The sequence below is a fragment of the Pseudophryne corroboree genome, chromosome 6 (assembly GCF_028390025.1).
Source record: "Pseudophryne corroboree isolate aPseCor3 chromosome 6, aPseCor3.hap2, whole genome shotgun sequence".
Lineage (NCBI taxonomy): Eukaryota > Metazoa > Chordata > Amphibia > Anura > Myobatrachidae > Pseudophryne > Pseudophryne corroboree.
The window spans coordinates 834,336,719-834,349,375 of NC_086449.1; positions in this window are offsets into that span (position 1 = coordinate 834,336,719).

A 12,657-nucleotide genomic window follows, 5' to 3' on the forward strand; every position below is an offset into this window, starting at 1 on the left:
GCAAAAGTAACCTGTTAAATGCACAGGCATATATAGGTTTCAACTTGGCATAAAATGCCAACATGTGCGGAGCACAATGCAAACTTATAATAATAAAATAAACTTTCAAACACAACCCCCCCCCCCCCCACACACACACACCCAAACATGAAACTTGTGACCTATAACAGCACAAAACTGTCAACGAAAATGACAAGTATACATTCCAAAAACTGACTATGGCAGTTGCCTATAGATTTTGTATTCTGGAGATGAAATATTAGGGGTGGGGTTGGGTTTATGGTTAGGGGGGTCATAGTAGTGACCTCAAGAATACGATGGATAACTGTGTTCTGGGACAGGGAGGGCCTGGTTGGGGTGGTTATGTGGGTACATATTGTGGCCCTGATTGTGTGGCAAGAAGCGTTCCATGAACTGAAACTGCCGCTCTTGGTATTGGCTCAAGATGCGTTCTTGGTGTCCCATTATCTGTGTAATGAAGGATTGCTGCAGCTCTCTGTAAAACGGAGTTGGCGGGCATCCTCCTGTTGCTGCATGTTGGTATCCATGTTGCGCAGTTCTGCAACCAGTACAGAGGTCATTGTCCGTGCAGCAAGCTCCACTTTGGTGGCTCTGCGTCTCCTCTTGGGAACTGTATATACTGCAAAGGGAATAAAAGGGCATATAAGAACAAGCAGTGTTGTTTTCGTACGCGTTTGGGGCCACCTACCACCTTCACTAGATAGAAACACTGTAAACTCTACAGAATAAACTTAATTGTGGGCGGTTACGGTGTCATATAGTGCAGAATTAATGTTCAAAGCAATACGGCTTTTTAATGCATAAATGATGCTAAGCAAGGACACATACTTACTATTGGTGCGCATCACAGGGGGATTTGGCTGGAGTGTCGCATCCACATTTGGTTCCTGCCCAATCACAGCTTCCGCACTGTTGCCAGGTATACTGTCATCATTCAGGTTGACGGATGAGTCCAGATCGGGGTGGCCAGGGTCATCTGGGAATAGTATGGGGGATGATGATGGTGGCCCACATTGGGTACTTTCCATGGTGGACTCACTCTCATCAGCAACCACAAAGGGTGAGGGAGTGGTTGTGCTGGAGGGTGACAGGCTGATGGGGTCAGTGAGCGCAGTGTTGCCAAAAATAGATGCACATTAATCATAAAACATCCAGATGCGCCTTGCAACACCACTTTTGTTTCGGTTGTGGTCATGGATGTGATTAAACTGCTTTTTCAGCGATTTCAGTTTATTTACCACTTGTTGTTGGGTACGGATTATGCCCCGCGAACCCAGGGTCTTCGCTATGTTGTGGCATATCTGGGCATCCTTTACAGTGCCTGTGACTTGGCGCCGGATCTCCTCCTCCCATCTGATGCTTTAAAGCTCCCTCACCTCCGCATTTGTCCAAGACATTGCAATAGTCTCCTGACCGGTCTTCCCAAACATAGGCTCTCACCACTACAGTCCATTCTGAATGCAGCTGCGAGGCTAATCTTCCTCGCTAGACGTTCATCGTCTGCAGATCTGCTCTGTCAGTCCCTCCATTGGTTACCTGTACTCTACCGTATTCAATATAAAATACTTTTACTCACACACAAGGCTATTAACCAAACTCCACCAACGTACATCACTTCACTCATCTCATAATATCTCCCAATCCGACCTCTCCGCTCTGCACAAGATCTGCGTCTCTCATCCACACGCATTACTTGTTCACACTCAAAATCACAGGACTTCATCCGGGCTTCACCCACTCTGTGGAATGCCCTCCCACGCACAATAAGACTTACCTCTAGTCTCCAAACCTTTAAATGTTCCCTGAAAACTCACCTCTTCAGACAAGCCTATCAAATTCCAGACCCACCCACATAACCTTCAATGCTTCCCTATCTAATTACATCCTCCTATGTACAGTCCACATAACATCACATATCTTGTCTTTCTTTACTCTCACACCCTCCTGACACTTGGCCAACATTGCTGGGTGATCATATCATACAACCCATTAAGAACCTAGCAATCTGGTGACCATTATGTAACAGGTAGCATCTATCCTTGTGTATCAATGCCTAGTTCCCTATAGAGTGTAAGCTTGCGAGCAGGGCCTTCCTACCTCTATGTCTATCTGTCTTTGCCCAGGTTTGTTCTATAACGGTTGTTCTAATTGTAAAGCACAACGGAATATGCTGCGCTCTATAAGAAACTGCTAATAAATAAATAATTATAAAGCATGTTGGGACTTGTATTACCACCACAGCTGGAGAGCCCAGTGCTCCCTCTAGACTCATAGAGACATTATCGGCCAATGGCCATTATCAGGAAAGAATTGTAAAACGTACATAGGGGGTCATTCCGAGTTGATCGCTCGCTAGCAGTTTTTAGCAGCCGTGCAAACGTATAGTCGCCGCCCACCGGGGAGTGTATTTTCTCTTTGCAGAAATGCGAACGCGTATGCAGCAGAGCGCCTGCAAAATCTTTTCGTGCAAAACAAGACCAGCCCTGAACTTACTCTTCGTGTGCGCTGATTCTAACGACAGAGGGACGGCTTTTGACGTCACACACCTGCCCAGCGTTCGCCCAGCTACGCCTGCGTTTTTCCAGACACGCCTGCGTTTTTGTAAGCACTCCCTGAAAACGGTCAGTTGCCACCAAGAAACGCCCCTTTCATGTCAATCTTCCTACGTTTGGCCGTGCGACTGGAATCTTCGTTAGACTCTGTGCAAACCCACGATGCTCATTGTACCCGTACGACGCGCCCGCGCATTGATGTGCATACGCATGCGCAGAAATGCCGATTTATAGCCTGATCGCTGCGCTGCGAACAACGGCCAGCTAGCAATCATCTCGGAATGACCCCCAGAGTCATAATCTGCATATCGGAAACTACATACAGGGGATACGGTCAATTTACCTATAACCACAATACCGACAACTGTTGACCGATGGTCAAAGTCCCGACATGGTCAAAATACAGACGTTTAAAATACCGACAAGCTCAAAATACCGACATAAAAATGTCAACAGGTCAAAAAGTTTTTTTGAGAGAGTTTTTCATGATTTTTACATTGAAACCGACCTGTTCATACTTTACCATCCCAGTGGACCTGGAGGGGGGATATAATAGTGCGCCGAGCGCAGCGAACCATGCGAGCGGATGCGGTACACTTATACGATGTCCTTGTCGACCTATGTCGACACACACACACACACACAAAAAACCAATTTAAACTCATGTTGACTTTTTCATTTGTCGACATTTCAAATGTCGGTATTTTTGCCTTGTCTGTATTTTAAATGTCGGACAATTGTTGTTGGTATTTTGACTGTCAGGATTTTGATTGTTGGTATTTCATACTAAAGCCACATACAGTAGGTGCTTAGGGTGGGCGGATTACGTAACAACGCGGAGTACAGTCCTTTGGGTGCGTTACGCGTTGGTAAACGTTGGCGGTATCTTCTGGCAACCTGCAGGTTGGAGCATAAGCTTTTCATATCACATACTGGGCCTGATGTACGTTGGATTGCAATCCATGTGATCGCCTGCTGGGGGGCCGCCCATCGCAGGGTAATGTCGCCCCACATGCTGACCGCCGCCTCCCCCCCCTGATGAAGCAGAAATTGTGATCGCCTCGCACATCGTCTACTGACAGGAGACAGAGAGAGTGGGCGCATGCAAGCAGCTCACAGAGCGTTTTCCACGCCCCCACTGTGATGAAAATGGGAGGCGTGGCCTTTTTGCCCCCTTTGGGCAGGCACGGCTTTGCCACGCAGAAGAGTCCCACATTTAGGGCAGTGTTGCCAACTCTCCCGCATTCAGCAGGGGGGCTCCCGTTTTTTTAAATGAACCTCCTGATGACCCGACTAAACCACCGGGTCCTGCGGGTTTTTCTGCGTTGCTCGCCGAAATTGCGACTGCGCATGCATGAAACCAGAATGGCAGGGGGCGGGGTCTGTGCGGCGACGTAATGACCTGGACGTCCTTATTATTTAAATACCGGCCTCCGCTCCCCAAAACCCCCGCCTGCTGTGTCTCATTTAAATAACATGCCACCCACATCATGATGTCGCCTGTGCAGGCCCCGCTCCCGATATTCCTGAATTGTGCATGCGCAGATCGCATTTTAGGTAAGTTCTGAATGCCGGGGGAGGGCCCTGCACTAGTCACTTCACTACGTAGACGTCATGTTATTCAAATGCCAACCACCGCGGGAACTGCGTAGCGGTGGCCGCATAGGAGAGAGGGGAAAAGACAGCTTTCTTTTTTCATTTTTTTTAATGAGTGGCAGTGTCACCAGCGGTGGGCACCAGCAGTGGCAGTGTCACCAGAAGTGGCAGGAGCAGTGGCAGTGTCACCAGACGTGGCAGTGTCACCTGCTGTGGGCACCAGTGGCAGTGTCACCAGAAGTGGCAGGAGCATTTTACTACTTGCATTATGGGCAATACATTGTGATGATAGTTGCTGACTATGGGGCCCATTTATCATTGATGGCATATTCAATGCGATCTGGGCATGATATTAGCGACCAGGATCGCATAGCAGTATGTCACCATATTGTCTGGCTGTATCATCCGGAACCTGCGGGGACAGGTGCCTGCGATGCGCCTAGTTTGGTGCCGGGCTGCTGCGCAACCGCGGTCCAGCTGATCGCACATGCACAAAACCACTTTGGGGGAGTGGGGTTCCTGGGAACAGGCATTCTGTCCCTCCTGGAGAGGGTCATGTTGGGAAATTGAAAGCGAAAAGGAGAGAAAAAAAGAGGAGGCGTGACGGTGTAAAGATACCTTTATGTGACAACAGTGAGTTGGGTACACCCAATATCTGTTGACTCTCTTATTACTGGTGTAAAGATACCTGTGGCCGGAGAGACTAGCCAGCCACACGTGTAATGGCGTCTGCGGCACTGAAGGGGTTAACCCTCATGCCCAGCGCCATGTTGCGGACTGTTTAAAAGTTTGTTGAATCATGTGTTTTACTTTTAACATGTCATATGTAGTGCTCTGTGCACCATTGCAGGAATGCATGTTTAACTGTATCTATTTTATATTCAAGACAGGCTCTGTGTATATTTAAAGGGAAACCTGTGTTTAAATGAAATGTATTTAAAGGAAAAATGCAGTTACTATAGCTGTCTGAATACGCATCTCTTATCCTCTGGAAATAGGAAGTGGCATGCTAATGGCCCTGTTCTATCAGAGAGGTGTGAAGGACAATACCTTTTGATGTGTAAGTTCCTTAGAGAGAGATGCTAATCATTGGGTTTATGGCCTTGGATTTGATATACGATCCGTGAATGGCAGATAAAGGAAGGAAGACCGTTTGTTTGTATTGTAGCCATTCCTGTTGTAATCTTAAACACTGGGATTGCCTGGAGATGTGAATGACCAGAAACATCTGACTTTTGAAGCTATGTGATAAATTTATCAATAGTGAATGTTAATCTGATACCAAACGTTGTCTGGGTGACAGGAAGGAGGATATTGTTTTATTGCACTTATATCCTTGTAAAATGTGATTTATTGGTATTTTGTAAAATAACCTGATTGGTTGGAGAAGACAGGGAGGGCTTACCCCCCTGTGGTACTGTGTGGAAAACTGACATAAAAAGGAGACCTGCGTGCCTCCAGAGTTGTAGTTATTATTCCATCTTATTCTGCTGAATTGTATGCTGTTGCCCCTAGCAATAGGGAGGAGCCTTTTTAAAGGTTATTGAGCAATAAACATCTTTGCCTTAAGAAGACTGCTTCATCTTGTGACCAACAGGGTTAGGCCAAACCTAGCCCCGTCCTCCAGCTGTCCAGGGAAGCACCTAGCGTCTCCAAGTTCCGCCCTCCGCCAGCTACCGGTAGAGGCCTAGCAAGTGGCTAGTGGGGATTCGTCAACACCACACAGGTGTGGTAAGGCAGTGCGTCGGCACATACAGAGCAGAACCGTGGTTCCAAACGCCACGGCAGGTTAGGAGTTTGGTGGTGGCAGCAAAAACCCGCCCACAACGCAGTGGGTGGAGTCAGTAACAGGCGGTTACTGACGGTAAGCGGGAATCCCCTATGTGGTCAGGCCTCATGTGACTTGACCTTCCAATCTGTGCGCAGTCGACGGGACGCGAAAGCGGCAAGTGCTTTCGTACGGTACCGTCCTGTCACAGAAATTGGTGGCATAGTGGTGGGATATTCCCAGGCGGCTTTTCATCACCCGATTGGAGAAGCCGAGTTACTCAGGAGAAGAGTAACTGCAGCGCAGGAGAACGCACAAGATGGCGGAATTCAGCGGAATGTCCAAGGAGGATCTGGAGATCGTATGCCAGGGGAAGGGTGTGGATATCCCTTCCAACGCGTCCAGAAGCGTCATGAAGGCGGCGCTCAGGAGCGTGGAGGAGTCTCATCGGGTGGAGGTGGAGAGCACTGACGGCGTCAGCATCGCAGAGGACGGCCCACCAGTGGACCTTCGTGAGGAACCGGTGAGAACCACAAGCCCCGCCCTCTCTCACAGCAGTAATGTTTCCCAGCAATCCCTAGCAGGGCCAGGATCCCAACGTCCCAGGGGGGGCGGCCCGGATACCCTAGCAGATCGGCTAGCGGAATTGGGGGAAAGGGCAACGGAGCAAGAACGCATGCTTGTCATTCGGATGTGGCATGCGGAGCGGGCATCACAGGCCGTGGTTCCCCGGGAGCCGTTGTCAGCTGTTATACACAGATCAGGACGAGTTCAGTTTGCCAAGTTTGCAGACAGTGATGGGGACATTGATGGACATTTGCAAGTTTTGAAAGGACTTGTAAACTACACGATCTACCCAAGTCAGAGTGGGTGAGACACCTTGTGCCCACTCTGCATGGAGAGGCCTTGGAGGCCTATCGAGGAGTGGCGACGGAGGACTGTGGGAACTACGACGAAGTCGCGAAGGCCCTCCTCCAGCGATTCTTCATCACTCCAGAGTCTTACAGGAAGAAGTTCAGAGACTTGCCCAAGAATACTAGCAGCACCCATGAGCAGTTCGCCACCCAGCTGCGGCAGTACGTGGTGAAGTGGGTGAAGGATTCGGAAGCCACTACATGGGACGCACTGATCAACCTGATCTGCAGGGAGCAGTTCTACCGCAGGTGCGCCCAAGAAGTGAAGGAGTGGGTGCTAGATCGGGAGCCACCCAGCTTAAAAATGGCTGCCCAATTAGCCGACAAATATGTGGCAATTCGGCCACGGGGGCAGAAGCGCCCCGCCAGCAGCCAGCTCCAACAGACTGTACCACCAAGGGGACCACCCTCTTCAGCTCATCAACCCCAAAGACAAGCATCTTCCAACCCGGGTGCTCTTGGCCAGCAACCGCACCGCAGCGTCCCTGCAACTGATCAGAGATCATCGGCGCCACGACTGGAGAAGAAGTGCTACGGCTGTGGGAAAATCGGACATCTGAGGATGAACTGTCCTGCATCCCAAACACCCCAGACTCATGCCCCAAATCCGAGTGCTGGAGCCCGGATCGCTTGTTTGTCGAGAGGAGATGAGCCTACAGAAACTGTTCCCCCTCCAGTCAGTCCGATGGAGTGTGGCGAGAGACAGGTGCACTCTGCAGAGAGAGTCACCTGCATGGCCAAACAGCCCCTACACAACATGTGGAGGCACCTGCAGCCGGTCCACGTGGGACCCCTGCAGGGAGAAGGCCTAAGAGACTCTGGGGCCTCAATCACTGTGGTGAGCCCCCACCTTATAGATCCTGCTGCAGTATTGCAGGGTCGCACTGCCACAGTCACCCTGGCGGAAGGAACAGAGAAAGCGGTTCCCATGGCAAGAGTCTACCTGGACTGGGGAGCTGGACCAGAGTTGCGAGAAGTTGCCGTCATGGATGGTCTCCCAACTGATGTGGTCCTAGGAAATGATCTGGGTGGTGGGATCATCACTACGTTTGTTGGCGCCATTCCCCGGAGTCAAGTTCCACAACCACCGTTGACATCAGCTACTCCAGCACAGCCCAGCCCAGAGGAAAAGACTACAGCTGCAAGACAACTGCCAGCACAGCCAACCACAGCATCAACCAGCCCAGAGGAAAAGATTACAGCGGCTAGATCGGTACATCGACCCCGCATGCCTTTTGCCTCTGGTATGCCTACGTCCCCTAGCAACGCAGAGGATGTCGGGTCCAGCTTGTTTGATCCTGTGGGGGTGCCCAATGATGCTCCTGACCCAAGTGGTTTGCCAACTCCGGCGGTGAGTATGAGAAACCACACTGACTTTTCCATGACTGACCCCTACCAGACTGACCCTAGTAGTCCCCACCTAGATCCCCCTGTAGAGTGTCCCAATTTAGGAGAGATTGAGGGCCACAGGCAGGAGTTTAGGGAGGCTCAACCCTCTGACCCATCTCTGAAAGGCATGAGGCGCCACTCTGGCAGCGGCCTTGACAGGGTTGGGGCAGGAAGTTTGACCTGGCGGGAAGGGTTAAGGTACAGGGTAGACAGGAAAGTGGGAGGGGATAGACCAGATAGGGAATGTGTCCAACTGGTCCCCTCAGGGAAAGTTCCTGCGCAACCGGTGTCGGTTGCCAGTGAAACCTCTTTGGACAGTAACCCGGAGACAGACCGTACCCTGAAGTGCCTGACACAGAGCTTACCCTGGTCTGGAATGTCGGATGACGCCCAGACCAACTGTAAGGCTGGTGCCATGCGTTGGCAGCCGGGGCACTCCAGCGGTTGTGTAGTCTCTGGGCCTCTGCTCATAGGAGAACCCTTGCAGCAAGTTGCTGTGGACATAGCAGGTCCCCTGCCTGTGCGCAGTAGATCGGGGAAGACACGCAGCCTCCCTGTAGTGGATGCCACACAGGATCCAGAGGCTGGTGGTCTGGCCGCCATCCCTGTGGCACAGGTAGCGGACGAGGAGGGAAGAGTAGGCCTAGGTGACAGGGTAGGTTTCCCGAGTTATAGGTCGACAGAGGAGGATTGGAGGGCAGGTCTGACGGTTAGGGCAGACAGTTGCCAGATAGGTATGACGGAGGTGCAGTGCCTGGGGCACCATGTGGGAGGAGACAGGGGTAGGCCCAAACCAGAGGGGGTGGAGGCAACCAGAGGCTGTCCCCGACCCACATCACCCAGACCGGTACTGACCTTAGAACCTGTAAGGCCCTACGGACATGTTGTCATTGACTTTAGTCCTGTAGTGAACCCCTTGACAGAGATGGCTAGGAAGGGCATTCCCAAGTCAGTGGACTTTGCACCCGCTTGCGAGTTGGCATTCCAGTCATTGAAAGAGGCTCGGGTACCCGCTCCAGTGCTGATGGCACACATTCTTGACCAGGACTGTGTGTTACGAACTATTGCGCCACTGCACGGACTGGGAGCAGTACAGAGCCAGAAAGAGCCATATGGGCAGGAGCACCCTGTGGCCTGGTTGAGCAGTATACTGCTATTGTGGGAGGTGGGGTATGCCACAATTGGGACACCTTGGGTGGCACTTGTTTGTAACCAGCCCCCCACCGTGGTGACTTACCACCCACCCGTTAGGTGGCGGCAACCTACCTTGGGGAAATTGGACAGACTTTTGTGGTGGAGCCTTGAACTTGGACTTCAGGTGGACTATTTGAACATTGTGCACCCACGAAGAGAGGCCCACTGCACTATGGATGAACTGTCTAGGTCGGAGCCTACACACCCTAGGTAGCGTCCCCTTCAACACAAGGGACTGCGGGACCAGGACCCAAATCGTTGGGACATGGGTCCCTGGTTGACCCGCTTGAATGGGGGGGAAGGAATGTGGCCGGAGAGACTAGCCAGCCACACGTGTAATGGCGTCTGCGGCACTGAAGGGGTTAACCCTCATGCCCAGCGCCATGTTGCGGACTGTTTAAAAGTTTGTTGAATCATGTGTTTTACTTTTAACATGTCATATGTAGTGCTCTGTGCACCATTGCAGGAATGCATGTTTAACTGTATCTATTTTATATTCAAGACAGGCTTGGTGTATATTTAAAGGGAAACCTGTGTTTAAATGAAATGTATTTAAAGGAAAAATGCAGTTACTATAGATGTCTGAATACGCATCTCTTATCCTCTGGAAATAGGAAGTGGCATGCTAATGGCCCTGTTCTATCAGAGAGGTGTGAAGGACAATACCTTTTGATGTGTAAGTTCCTTAGAGAGAGATGCTAATCATTGGGTTTATGGCCTTGGATTTGATATACGATCCGTGAATGGCAGATAAAGGAAGGAAGACTGTTTGTTTGTATTGTAGCCATTCCTGTTGTAATCTTAAACACTGGGATTGCCTGGAGATGTGAATGACCAGAAACATCTGAATTTTGAAGCTATGTGATAAATTTATCAATAGTGAATGTTAATCTGATACCAAACGTTGTCTGGGTGACAGGAAGGAGGATATTGTTTTATTGCACTTATATCCTTGTAAAATGTGATTTATTGGTATTTTGTAAAATAACCTGATTGGTTGGAGAAGACAGGGAGGGCTTACCCCCCTGTGGTACTGTGTGGAAAACTGACATAAAAAGGAGACCTGCGTGCCTCCAGAGTTGTAGTTATTATTCCATCTTATTCTGCTGAATTGTATGCTGTTGCCCCTAGCAATAGGGAGGAGCCTTTTTAAAGGTTATTGAGCAATAAACATCTTTGCCTTAAGAAGACTGCTTCATCTTGTGACCAACAGGGTTAGGCCAAACCTAGCCCCGTCCTCCGGCTGTCCAGGGAAGCACCTAGCGTCTCCAAGTTCCGCCCTCCGCCAGCTACCGGTAGAGGCCTAGCAAGTGGCTAGTGGGGATTCGTCAACACCACACAGGTGTGGTAAGGCAGTGCGTCGGCACATACAGAGCAGAACCGTGGTTCCAAACGCCACGGCAGTTTAGGAGTTTGGTGGTGGCAGCAAAAACCCACCCACAACGCAGTGGGTGGAGTCAGTAACAGGCGGTTACTGACGGTAAGCGGGAATCCCCTATGTGGTCAGGCCTCGTGTGACTTGACCTTCCAATCTGTGCGCAGTCGACGGGACGCGAAAGCGGCGAGTGCTTTCGTACGGTACCGTCCTGTCACAATACCTTTATGAGATTTATACAGCCCCGCTAGCAGTAAGTTGGGTACGCTCAATATCTGTCAACTCTCTTATTACTGGTGTAAAGATACCTTTATAAGATTTATACAGCCCCGCTAACAGTAAGTTGGGTACGCTCAATTATCACGACCCCATATATACATCACTGAGGTGGCCCTGTAGGAGATATTGACAGCTGTTTGAAGTGGAAAGAGGGAAAAGAAACCATTATGAGAAGGATCTACCCCTCTCAGATGTGAGTAGGGTACACATCCTCCATATTATAAAACAATAGGTGACGGATACACTTCTTTGGATTCATCACGGTGGTGGAATAAGAGGAAATCTTTATTTTCAGACTGTACTACAATGTTTTTTTCCCCTTTTCTCTTATTCCTTCTCCAATTGGGAGATCGAACCAAGTGGGATCAGGACTTAAAAGTTATTCCGAAAAGTCTGTCATCGCCTTATCATTAAAGTGGTCGGCACCCCTAGGACTACATAACATCATGTGAACACTGGTCCATATTATGTATGGTGAGTGGTGACTCCATATTTTGGTTTTAGTGAGCGCTAATTGTGGTTGTGTTTACATTGTTGTATTTCAGGGAAACCGTCTGCTTGTGGGGCCAATATCGGGAAGTTGGTAAATGTGTGTTGGGCCCAGTTTGTCATGGGCTTAGAAGGATGCAGGTAGTACAGGAGGAGGTGGTTGGTTCCGCTATGTTTACATACAGAGGAGCTGTGGGGGACCTCCCCTCATCCCTAGTCACAACTGCTGCCAGAATTAAAGCGGTTTATATAATAGATATCCCCGTTTTATAATATTGTTTTTGTACGCAACATACAGCGGACTCTGGAGAGATATTGGTGCACATTTATAAATGATCGCTGGGCGAGATATTAGGGATGACAATGTGATCATATCGGGAGAATGTATCACCTGTCACCCGCATGTTTCGGAGCCCATCTCTACGATGTGCTGTCTGGGCTGCGTGGTCACATGTGACCGCACTGTGGCTATTTCCGGCGGAGGGCTCCAGGGAACCCAGACGGAACTTATTTCCGCGATCGATGGCCCAATGTACAGCATTCCCGATATTGATACATTTGGTTGCATCGCATCCCCCATAGAAACCAATGGGGGATGTGGCTGCTGAGGCAATGAAGGGATCGAAGCAGGTTCTGTATCTCCGATTCCTGCTGCCGTCCCTCCTACATACATTAGAGGGATACTTAATATTTGCAGCTACCTCCAGGGCATCAGAGAGAAGTGAAGAGCGCGGTAAAAATTCAGATTGCAAACATAGAATGTGACGGCAGATAAGAAAAGCCATCCATACAGGATGGCTTTTCTTATCTGCCGTCACATTCTATGTATCTGTGTAACCCTCACCCTTCATCCTAATACCCTAACCCACACCCTTCATCCTAATACCCTAAGCCTCACCCTTCAATCTAATACCCTAACCCTCACCCTTCATCCTAATACCCTAACCCTCACCCTTCATCCTAATACCCTAACCCTTCATCCTAGTACCCTAACCCTCACCTTCATCCTAATACCCTAACCCTCACCTTTCATCCTAATACCCTAACCCTCACCCTTCATCCTAATACCCTAACCCTCAC